This window comes from Callorhinus ursinus, unplaced genomic scaffold, assembly GCF_003265705.2.
Source record: "Callorhinus ursinus isolate GAN/ISIS: 27379988/994484 unplaced genomic scaffold, GSC_fseal_2.0 scaffold90, whole genome shotgun sequence".
Taxonomy (NCBI): Eukaryota; Metazoa; Chordata; class Mammalia; order Carnivora; family Otariidae; genus Callorhinus; species Callorhinus ursinus.
In genome coordinates this window covers 1,137,171-1,149,203 of record NW_027397152.1, presented here as the reverse complement: position 1 = coordinate 1,149,203, position 12,033 = coordinate 1,137,171, and the positions used below count along the sequence as shown (strand labels likewise).

The following is a 12,033-nucleotide window of genomic DNA, read 5'->3' as shown; positions in this document are numbered from 1 at the left end:
ACTCCCTGTGAATTTAGTTTTTATTTAATTATTTACCCAAAGAAGTTGAATAACTTCCAAGGCCGAAGAGGAAAATACTATTAGAATTAGAAGAATTTCAGAGCATCTAGTCTCTTGGGCTGTCTTGTACTATATAAAGAAGGGAACTAAGAACAACTAAGCTCTAACACCCAGAGCTAGGAACAGCTGGTGAAGGAGCTGGTTGCCTTTAATTTGTATATGTTTTACCTCACAATCTAGTCCAGCTTGTCGAATATCCACTTCTCTTTTTAAGTTTTTATTTTTTTTTAAATTTATTTATGTATTTGGGAGAGAGAGAGAAAAGAGAGAGGCAGGGTGAGAGGGACAGAGGGAGAGAATCTTCAAGCAGACTCCATGCTGGGTGCAGGATTCCATGCAGGGCTTCATGAGGATCTGACAACCCTGAGATCATGACTGGAGCTGAAATCAAGAGTCGGATGCTTAACCCACTGAGCCACCCAGGCACCCCACTTCTCTTTAAGTTTTAAATGAGTGTACTTACTGTTGTGTTCACAGTTGATAAGTTTGATCCTTATATGCTGCAGGCCCACTGTGCTCTGCCCTACGAGGTTCTCTTTTAGCTGTTCTAAGAGTTCCTAGTCTGCTCCTCTGATTTGAAGATGCCTCCTTTAATTTAAATCTTTTGTTTCTGCATGCAGCATATTGTTGGGAGTTGAGGGGACTGAAGACAGACAATACTAAGGTTTATTTTTATTTATTTATTTATTTTTAAAAAGATTTTATTTATTTGACAGAGAGGGAGAGACAGCGAGAGAGGGAACACAAGCAGGGGGAGTGGGAGAGGGAGAAGCAGTCTCCCGCGGAGCAGGGAGCCTGATGTGGGGCTCGATCCCAGGACCCTGGGATCACGACCTGAGCTGAAGGCAGATGCTTAACGATTGAGCCACCCAGGCACCCCTAGTACTAAGGTTTTTACCTGCCATCTACCTTCAGATTGAAAATCCATACAAAGATCCTTAAATAAGAATTGGTGATGCCCACAAAGTAAATTTTTGCTTTCTCTCAGTAATGTGAGGGGTACTTCAGGATTAAATTGTGTGATATGGTTTTAGTCAAATGCTAGGTAGTATGTATGTAGTCTCTTGTTTATTACTTAGCATGCTCCCTGCTAACCAAGTAAGGTTTTCATAACAGTTGAGGAAATACACCTATCTGCAAGGTATTAAAGTTGCAGAGTAAGGAACTGTATTTGAGTATCCTTTTGGGTACTTCCTTCCATGAACTTAAGTTATGAAAACATCTTTTAAAAAATGATTTGTTTTTGCTTAAGCTATCTAAAAGTGTAGATTCTTGTGTCAGACCTCAGAGCAAAACTAGAATGACAGATCTATGTATTCTATGGACTTGGAACACAAGTAATTAGCTTACTTCTCTTTGGAAAAGTACAGTGTGTCTGCAGAGAGTCAGCTGCTTGCGTGGATATTCTCCCAGCTGTGTTCAAGCAGCTGATTACTCTTAGAGAACTATTCAAGGAGATTAACCAGGAAGTTGTCTTTCCCCCCCCAAATACTGCAGTACTTTTATATTTATATGTCTATCTAGTTTTAGTTATGTTTATTTAGTATGTTTTAAAAATTGGGAGATTGATTAAATTAATTTTTGGTGATCTTGGAAAATGTGAAAGTTTTGGAAACTTCTTCCACTTCTTTTGCTGATCAGTTTAATCACCTATAAAGTTTGTAACTTGTAAAGTGTGTCGTTTGTCTACTGAATGCACCATGGGTTACTTAATTTTTTTTACCCAATATTATTGTCATTTTGATTTTGGTAGGGTTAAAAACTACTTTTTGGATCTATTTTCTCAAGCTATGTAACCTCTACCTATCTTTACTTGGACACAGCAATGAGTTTTGTTCTCTGGCTGGTATTTTGAATCTAAGGAAATGTGACACTTTTATGAGTTATGTGCTGGTAGATTATTTTAGATTTCCCTGCCCTACCCAGTTATCCTGCTGATTCAGAAAAGGTCTTACTGTACCTTTCTTCTTGTTCAATGTGTTGAAATAGACCACAATTTACAGAAACTGTAGTCTGTGTTCCTCAGCTTCCAAGAGAAATTGCCCATATTTAAGTTGGATTAAAGGGTGGTATTTGACTGCTAAAGGACTATCCCTTCAAAAGTATATCTGTTGTTACTAATTTTTGTTGTTGTTACAGATTTTTAAAGGCTATCTGTCATAGATGAAGGTATTTTGAGCTGATAGATCTACACTTCTTTCTTTTCTTTTTTTTTTTTTTTAAAGATTTTATTCATCCATTTGACAGAGAGAGAGCACAAGCAGGGGGAGTGGCAGGGAGAGGGAGAAGCAGGCTCCCCCCTGAACAAGGAGCCTGATATGGGGCAGATCCCAGGACCCTGGGATCATGACCTGAGCCGAAGGAAGGCACTTAACCAACTGAGCCACCTAGGCGCCCCTCTACACTTCTTCTATACACTCGTGTATAGTACCTCTTGAGAGTAATTGAATATTTAGGAAATAGCTATTAGGATTCAGGGTGTAGGCTGTTGTCCTAGAACAAACTTACCAGATCACAGGAGGAGTCATGCTCTTAATCACATTATGTAGTAATCCAGGAATAGTAGTGAAATAGAACTTTAAAAAAATTAAGATTCCTTTTTTGGTAATTTGTATCACTTGCAAACTAAAGTTGATAAAGCTGGTAGATTTTATTTTTTAATTAACTTTCACTGTGATCAGTATACCAAATTAAAAACATTTGGGGGTTGCATTTAAATTGGCCATGTAGGGCAATGGTTCAAAATTATAGCAGATCTCAAACTCTTTGAATTGATGTTGGGAAATGATTTAAAACTGATTATGTTTGTTTACTGGTCAATAACTGAGGGAGGGGTTCTCAGCAATAGTAGTGTACATAGGAAGCTATGTCAGGCTAGGGAAACCAGGAAACCATAGGCTGCTAGCAACTTTCTTACCCCTATCTAACATTCATTATCCCACAGTGTAGAGAAGTAACCCAGTTTTCACATCCAGCCTTACGTTTAAATAGAACCACGCGTTACTACATGCTGATCAAATGTTTAAAGACAAAAATGGAAAAATAATCCTATCAAAACAAAATAAGTCAATGCTGTATATAGTTTTAGTATCAGAACTTTCTTTAAGACCTTACTGGTAATTCTTTAGCCTCTGTCATGTGAGGAAACCCATTGTGCTTAACATTTTTTCATACTAAGTGTGGTGCATTTTGTTTTCATGAGATGAAACAGTGTAATTACAATAGATTATTCCCAGAATTCACATGAAATACTCACTTTTTAAATGTTAACATGTTTATTTCTTACCGCTTCTTACCTCATTTTGCTATCCTTGGAGTCAGTGTTTATATTTAAAAATAAATAACAACAATTAGTTACTTTTATTTTCAATACATTTGAGTAAAAGAAAACATAGCCTCACTTTGAAATTGCTTATGTGATTGAATGCCATATTTTACTCTTAAGCATTATTTCTACTACCTCCCATAATAGAAAGCAAAGTAATCACTAATACTAAAGTTTGAAAAATGTAGAGCTTGCATAATGTTTTTAGTACTTCCCCCTAAACAGTGAAACCAGTATAAAAGTTAAAAATAAGGAGTGGAATTACAGAAGTGCCTGAAGGAAAATCATTACTGAATGTTTTTCGTGCTAGCCTTAATAATTTTTTCATTCAGGGAAAAAATTTTTTTTAAAGATTTTATTTATTGACAGAGAGAGATAGTACAAGCGGGGGGAGCAGCAGGGGGAGAGGGAGAAGCAGGCTCCCCACTGAGCAGGGAGCCTGATGTGGGACTCTTATCCCAGGATCCTGGGATCATGACCTGAGCTGAAAGCAGACGCTTAAGGGACTGAGCCACCCAGGTGCCCCTCAGGGAAAAATTTTAATGAGTGCTTACTATCTGATGAACATGGGATTAGACACTGGAGGTAGAAAGCTGAATAACATGTAGTCCTTGCCCTTAGGAAATTAGCTGTATGTATGTTTATCCATTCCTCTACTGAAGGACATTTGGTTGTTTTCAGTTTTTGGTAATTATGAATAAAGCCTCTATAAACATCTGTGTGCGGGTTTTTGTGTAGACAAGTTTTCAACTCCCTTGGGTAATACCAAGGAGGACAATTGCTAATTCAGGTGGTAAGAGTATGTTAGTTTGTAAGAAGCTGCCAAACTGTTTTCCAAGGTGGTTGTACCATTGGGCATCCCCACCAGCAATGAACAGCCTTTCTGTTAATCCATATCCTTGCCATCATTTGGTGTTGTCAGTGGTCTAGATTTTGGTCATTCTAGGTGTGTAGTGGTATAAAATTCATTCTTTAAATTATAAAGTATTGTCATATGTTAGAGAAAATTTGGAGACTAAGGAAAAGAAAAATAATCCCCCATCTTATCCTAACAAAACTACTTTTGGTATTTTGGCTGTCTTTTATTTAGGCATCTTACATGAAGTTGAAATCATACTGTTATATATAATTTGTAATATAACTTTTAAAGTTAATACTTTATTTTCCAGAACAGTTTGATTTACAAAAAAAATCAAACAGTTCTGATAAATCCTCCCACCTCCGCCATATAGTTTTTCCTTTTATGAACATCTTACATGAGTATGGTCCATTTGTTTAAATTAATGAACCAGTATTGATATGTTATTACTAACTTAAGCCCATAGTTTGTTCACATTTCTTTAGTGTCTAGTCCTAATGTCTTTCTGTTCCAGGATCCTATCCAGGATACCACATTACATTTAGTTGTCATGTCTTTTTAAGCTCATTTTGGCTGTGACAATTTCTCAGTCTTTCTGTGTTTTTGATGACCTTGAGTATTGATGATGTTGAATTTTGAGTATTGGTCAGGTGTATTATAGGATGCCTGACTATTGGAATTTGTCTGATTTTTTTTTTTTTTTCACAATTCGACTGGGGTTTTGTTTTGGGGGGGAGGAATATTATAGAGGTAAAGTACCATTTTCATTAGTTCATATGAAGAGTACATACTGTCATTATGATTTGTGATGTTGAGCATCTGGCTGAAATCATGTTTGTCAGGTTTCTACACTGTAAAGTTATTCTCCGCAGCCCCTCTCCCCTACTATACTCTTTGGATAGTAGTGGAGTCACACTGTATGCAGCCTACACTTAAGGAGCGGGGAGTTACGCTCCCCTCCTCTAGAGTGTAGTATCTGTATAATTTAGAATTGTTCTGCATAGGAGAAGGATGCCTCTTCTCCCCCATGTATTAATATATTCAGTCATTTATATCATTATGGGCTCATGGATACAACCCATAATCCAGTACTGCTTTATGTTATTGCTCCAGTTGTTCCAGCTTTGACCATGGGTAGGTCTTTCAATTGGCCCCTGTGCCTTTTGCCATACCCCCTCCCCCCATTAATGTTTGGGTTATTTTGTTTTGTATTTGAGTACTTCTTTACTTTCTGGCACTACAAAAGGCTCCGGGCTCATCTTGTGTATTTCAAACCTAGAATCAACCATTTCTCCAAAGGGTCCTAGTTCTTTTTATGGGGGAATGGTATTAGAAAGCAAGATCTGGGCACTAGATGTGGTGGTAGCTACTAGCTACTTCTTTCAGGTCCTCTCAGCTGACAGCAAAAGAATATATGTGTGTATATTAACCTCTGTATATACACATGTCTATAAATATTTCTATATGTAACTATCTATATTAAATTAAATGAGTTCTTACTGTAGTTTTACTCCATTACCATATGGGTTTTTTTGTCACCCTCCCTTGCAGATCTGTACATTTCCACTTCAACAGTGAGAAATTTGGCTCCCCATGTTCACCATTCATTTACTTAATTGTTCAGTTCCAGTATACATATATAGCAATTGTTAACTTGTACTCTGGGGAAGCAATTTTATCGACTAGAGTATAGTACTTACGTGCAGTCCCTTTTGCCTTTATCTTACAGAATTCATTTCAGTTACTTAGGTCTGTACCTTTTCCCCCTACCCCCTTTAGGGAGATTGTTTGAAATACTTTTGAAATACAGTTAGATTCTCTTGTCGCAGTCTGGGATTCTCCCAACCTACTAGCTGATTTTTTTTTTAATTTGCATACATTAAGGTTTACTCTTTGTGTTGTAAAGTTCCGTAAGTTTTGACAAATGCGTTATGTCGTGTTTGTGCTGTTACAGTGTCATACAAAATAGGTTCACTGCCCTAAAAATCCCCTGTGCTTCACTTATTCATCCTTCCCCTTCCTCCACGCCCCTGGCAACACACTGACCTTTGCATTTTCTAGAATGTCGTATAATCGGAATCATACAGTATATAGCCTTTTCAGATTATCTTTCCCTTAGCAATATGCATTTAAGGTCTCTCCCCCTACACTATGTCTTCTGTGACTTGATAGCTCATTTCTTTTTATAGCTGAATAATATTCCATTGACGGGATGTACCACAGTTTTGTTTGTCCATTCACTTACAAAGCATATCTTGGTTGCTTTCAGGTTTTGGCAATTATGAATAAAGCCGGTGTAAACACTTGTGTGTGGGTTTTTGTGTAAATATAAGCTTTCACACCAATTGGGTGAATACCTAGTAGTGTGATTGCTGGATCTTATGGTTGAGACTACATTTGGCTTTTTAAGAAACTATCAGTCTGTATTCCAAAGTGGCCATACCGTTTTGCATTCCCACCAACAATGAATGAGTTGCTCTTGTTCCACATCCTCACCAGCATTTGGTGTCATTTGTTTTTTTGGATTTTAGCTATTCAAATAGTTGTGTAGTATCTTGTTTTGATTTGCAGTTCTCTAATGATGAATGATGTTGAGTGAATTTTCATATTCTTTTTTTTCCCTAGATTTTATTTATTTATTTGACAGAGAGAGCAAGAGCACAAGCAGGGGGAACAGCAGAGGGAGAGGGAGAAGCAGGCTCTCCATTGAGCAGGGAGCCTGATGTGGGGCTTGATCCCAGGACCCTGGGAACATGACCTGAGCTGAAGGCAGATGCTTAACCCACTGAGCCACCCAGGTGCCCCACTTTTCATATTCTTATTTGCCATCTGTAAATCTTCTTTGGTGAGGTGTCTGTTCATATCTTTTGTCCAGTTTGTAATTGGGCTTGGTTTTTTATTGTTGAGTTTTAAGAGTTCATTCTGTATTTTGGATATGAGTCTTTTATCAGATATGCATTTTCCGTATATTATTCCCCCAGGCTGTGGCTTGTTTTTCATTCTCTTAACGGTATCTTTCACAGAGCAAAAGTTTCTAATTTTAATGAAGTTCAGCCTAGCAACTTTTTCTTTCATAGATCATGTTTTTGTTGTATCTAAAATCTCTGCCATATCCTAGATTTTCTCCTATGTTACCTTTTAGAAGTTGCATTTTATAATCCACTTTTTAAAAAAAAAAGATTATTATTATTATTTTTTTTTTAAAGATTTTATTTATTTGACAGAGAGAGAGACAGCAAGAGAGGGAACACAAGCAGGGGGAGTGGGAGAGGGAGAAGCAGGCTCCCCGCCGAGCAGGGAGCCCGATGCGGGGCTTGATCCCAGGACCCCGAGATTATTTGACAGAGAGAGAGCTAGAGAGCACAAGCAGGGGGAGTGGCAGAGGGAGAGGGAGAAGCAGACTCCCTGCTGAGCAGGGATCCTGATGTGGGGCTCGATCCCAGGACCCTGGGATCATGACCTAAGCCTAAAGCAGACACTTAACCGTCTGAGCCACCCAGGTGCCCCTATAATCCACTTTTTAACATAATATTGGCTCAAACATATTTCTAGATATTTTCTTCATCTCTATAATTTTAAATGATTGCTTTATAGTTAATTTGTGCTATAATTTTAACTATTCATCCCTCTATTGTTAACTTTTTATAAAAACAAATTTGGAAACAATCTTTTTCTTTGTTCAGGATTATTTCATTTTTTCTTTCAACATATACTTGAGAGTGGTCTACATGCAAAGGTAAAGTTCTTGCTCTCTCGGAGCTCCTATTTTGATGTTTTCCTTCGGATAAATTTTTCAGTAATGCCGTTTTAATTGAAAATATAAGAACAGGGTGGCTCAGTCGTTAGGCGTCTGCCTTCGGCTCAGGTCATGATCCCAGGGTCCTGGGATCGAGCCCCACATCGGGCTCCCTGATCGGCAGGAAGCCTGCTTCTCCCTCTCCCACTCCCCCTGCTTGTGTTCCCTCTCTCGCTGTGTCTCTCTCTGTCAAATAAATAAATAAAATCTTTAAAAAATAAATAAAAAGTATTGAGAGAATAATTTTGCACTTTTTAAATTGTTGACAAGATTTGCTATTTATTGGAAGAAGCTCAAACATTTTAGAAATCTATGGCCATTCACATTCTTTAGTTATACTTCTCTTTTCCTATCAATGAATTAGGTGTTTAAAATGTAAGATGCAAAATGTTATTTCTGAAACAAAATGTTATTATTTTTGAAACAAAATCCAAAAAATTTATTTATTTAGTGGTCCAGAGTAGTAATTTGGTGTAGATGCATCCAAGCTCCAAGCTTCACTTTTGGCTATATTTGGCTTACACATGTTTGAATCTCTTATCTCAAGAGTTTAAGGGCAAAGTACAGCCTGATTGCTAAGACAGTTAGTCAATAAAAATATTCCCTGACTTGATTGTTTGCCTAAAGTAAGATGGCAAGGAGGTGGAGTTAGATGAAAGGGAGCCGATCAGATGCCTTAATTGCAAAATTAGCAAGGACAGATCTTCAAATTTCAATAGAGTAGGTATTTGTTTTTATAGTCTAGTGTCTAGTATTGCTGTGTACCCACTAACTGGGCAACGAACCGGTGAAAAGTCAAAGGAAGGGTCTCTCTTCTGATGTGTCAGGGGTCTGTTTTTCTCCAACTTGTGAGTCTTCACCCAATTTCTAAGAAGATCTATTGTGGAGAAAGTAGGGAGGTTGTTTAAAAAGCTTTGTGTAATTGAAGAAATAACAGGTATGTAAAATTTTTAAAAACTGCTCATAGTTCTAGTCACCCTAACTCAACTATTTTCATATTTTACACATCGTGCCTTTTCTTGGGTGAAAATATTTTATGTGCTCATCACAATAGACAGTATTTTGCATTTAACATAATATAAGGACTTCTCCATGTTATGTTGCATATAGCCTTATAGATATTTTTAAAGAATAATTGGTCCAGGGGTGCCTGGGTAGCTCAGTCAGTTAAGCATCTGACTCTTGGTTTTGGCTCAGGTTGTGATCTCAGGGTCATGAAATTGAGCTCTTCATCGGGCTTGTGTTCAGTGCAGAGTCTGCTAGAAATTCTCTCTCCCTCTTCCTCTCCCTCCCACTGTGCTCCATCCCATGCTCGCTTGTGCTCTCTCTCAAATAAATAAAATCCTAAAAATAAAAAACTGGAAAAAGAATTATATGGTCCATTTGCTTGATGTACTTGGATGTCTTTATTCAGAGTAATCTAAAAGTAGAATAGGGATTATGTTTCACTCTGATGATGGACTACTATTTCACACTTATAAATGAGGATATTGTATAATATTTTTTATTTTTTTAAGATTTAATTTTTAAGTAATCTCTACACCCAGTGTGGGGCTTGAACTCATGATCTTTAGATCAAGAATCGCATGCTTAAAGTTTTTTTTTTTTAAAGATTTTAAAGTATCTCTATCCAACGTGGGGCTTGAACTCACAACCCTGAGATCAAGAGTCACATGCCCCACCTACTGAGCCAGTCAACTTTATTGAGGTTTAATTTACATATGGTCTGATGCACACAGCTTAAGTGCAAAGTTTGAGTTTTGACAGAGGTTTAGACCCATTTAGACCCATTTAACCACCTACCCCAATCAAGATATAGAACACTTCTGAACATTTCTGAAAGCTTCTTTTGTGTTCCTTTGCATTCAGTATTTACCCCTGCCCACCCCAGACAGCCACTGATCTGATTTTTACCACTGTAGAATAGTTTTACCTACTCTGGTACTTCAAATAGATGGAATCAAATCAATCAGACCCTTTTCTGTCTCACTTCTTTTGCTCATTGTGGTTTTGAGATTCATCCATGTTGTTGTTGATATCGGTACTTTGGTCCTTTTTACTGCTGAGTAATAGTCCCTTGTATGAATATGCCACAATTTTTTTTTTTAATCTGTTCACCTTTTGATAGATACTGGGCTGTTTTTAGCTTTGGACTATTATGAATAAAGCTTCAGTGAACATTCAACAGCAATTGTTTGTGTGGGTATGTTTTCATTTCTCTTGGATAAATACTTAGGAATGGCATTATTAGGTAAATATGTGTTTAATTTAATAAGAAATTGCCAGATTGTTCTTGCTTTATGCTCCCATCAGCAATGTATGAGAATTCCAGTTCTTCTACATCTTTGGCAAAACTTGGTTTTGTTCTCTTTTTTATTTTAACCATTCTTGTGGACATGTAGCCACTTTGTTTTAATTGACATAATTGAAATTTATATCATATTGCTTGCAGTTATAGGAATTTATTGTCTGTTTTTTTACAGGCTGCCTCTGAGGGACTAATTGCCCTTTAATTGCTTTCTTGAATGTCACAGGGGGTCAAGATGGTATTCTGCTTACCACACAGAATGGCTCCTTGCTCTGGTACATTTAGTGATTGGCTCTGTCATATTTCCATCCATATTTAGTTGCAGTATATACAGCTTCCTTCACAGTATACAGATCCTGACAATTTAGAGCTTTTTCCCCCCCTGCTTTTCAGAGTGTTTATATTAGCTTTACCATTTCCCCAGCTGGCTAACTTTAGTTGAACAAAAGTCTTGTCTAAAGCCACTGCTGTTAGCTAGCTAAAGGCCTCTGATTGGGCCAGATTTTGTTTTTATGTAAAAAATGAGAATTTCATTAAAATTATTAGGTATATTTTTATAATGCTGAAAACACAAAGTAAGTTTTAGGTATCATGTAGTTACCTAAAGAAACAAAATTTTGGTCTTACTTGTGGATTGTTGGTTTTTTTTACTAGCCTTTTTTTTCCTTACATTTTATTATGAAAAATTTCAAACATACAGAAAAGTTGAAGGAAATGCCCAGTGAATACCTGCATACCTACTGCCTAGATTTTATAATTAACATTTTGCTCTATTTGTTTAATCACATATCTGCTGAAAATGTTTTGATAGTGTGTTTAAGTCATTCCCTTTCTTTGTGGAAGAACATAGATGAGTAGGACCCATTGGGCAGTAGTTACTTTTGTGTGGTGTAGGACTAGGTGGTTCTCTGATGCAGTGGTCTTATGAAGGGGATTCCCTTTTTTTGGTGGGTCGGGGTAGGTTGAGAGCTCAGTCATTTTTTTTTTCAAATGAATTCCAGCTAGATTATATTACAAAGACAGAAGAAAGACAAGGGAGATTGGTGATAGAGAGGATTTGTGTCATCAGGAGGCCAACATGCTACTGACCTGCTTGCCCAGCTGATACAAATACTATCACACGAATAGCTATCATTTACTGAGTGGTTACCATGTTATAGAGCTTTATCTCATTTTAGTTCTCATTCTGTTAGCTATAGGTATTATTAGCACCATTTTATGGATTAGGAAACTGAGGTTTAGTGAGATTGAATAATTTATCAATGTCTCATCTGTTAAATGGCACAAGTGGTACTCAAACCCAAGTCTGTCTGACTCTAAAACCCATGCTTTGAACCAGAAGTCTACTGCTGGAAGTTTCCTTTATTGAAGAATTTATAGTATTCATTTATGTCTTTAGAATTATCCAAATTGGGCCACACTTAATTTGAGCTTGGTAGAGTGGCTTCTTGTGGAAAAGAAGATATCATATAAACATTTTTATGATTGTGAAGGCCTCTTAATTCTTGAGGAGGGAGGGCCCTTTTTGAAATTAAACGTCCTGGGGTTTTTACTGACCTCATTTCATTCTCTGAAGAATGAAGGAATTTCCAGCCTTGTATTAAATTGTGGAATGTATAGCATTCCTTTTATAGTTGAACCAAATAAACATTAGCAAGTATGTTTAAAATGTGACACTGGTAGTT

The 12,033-nt window shown here is 37.1% G+C and overlaps 1 protein-coding gene across 3 annotated transcripts in view; it reads left to right on the top strand.

Annotated features, from left to right (window-relative positions):
• SNX27 (sorting nexin 27) overlaps window positions 1–12,033 on the top strand; it is a 67,504-nt gene that overhangs the window by 8,208 nt on the left and 47,263 nt on the right. The gene's annotated exons all lie outside the window — the stretch shown is intronic.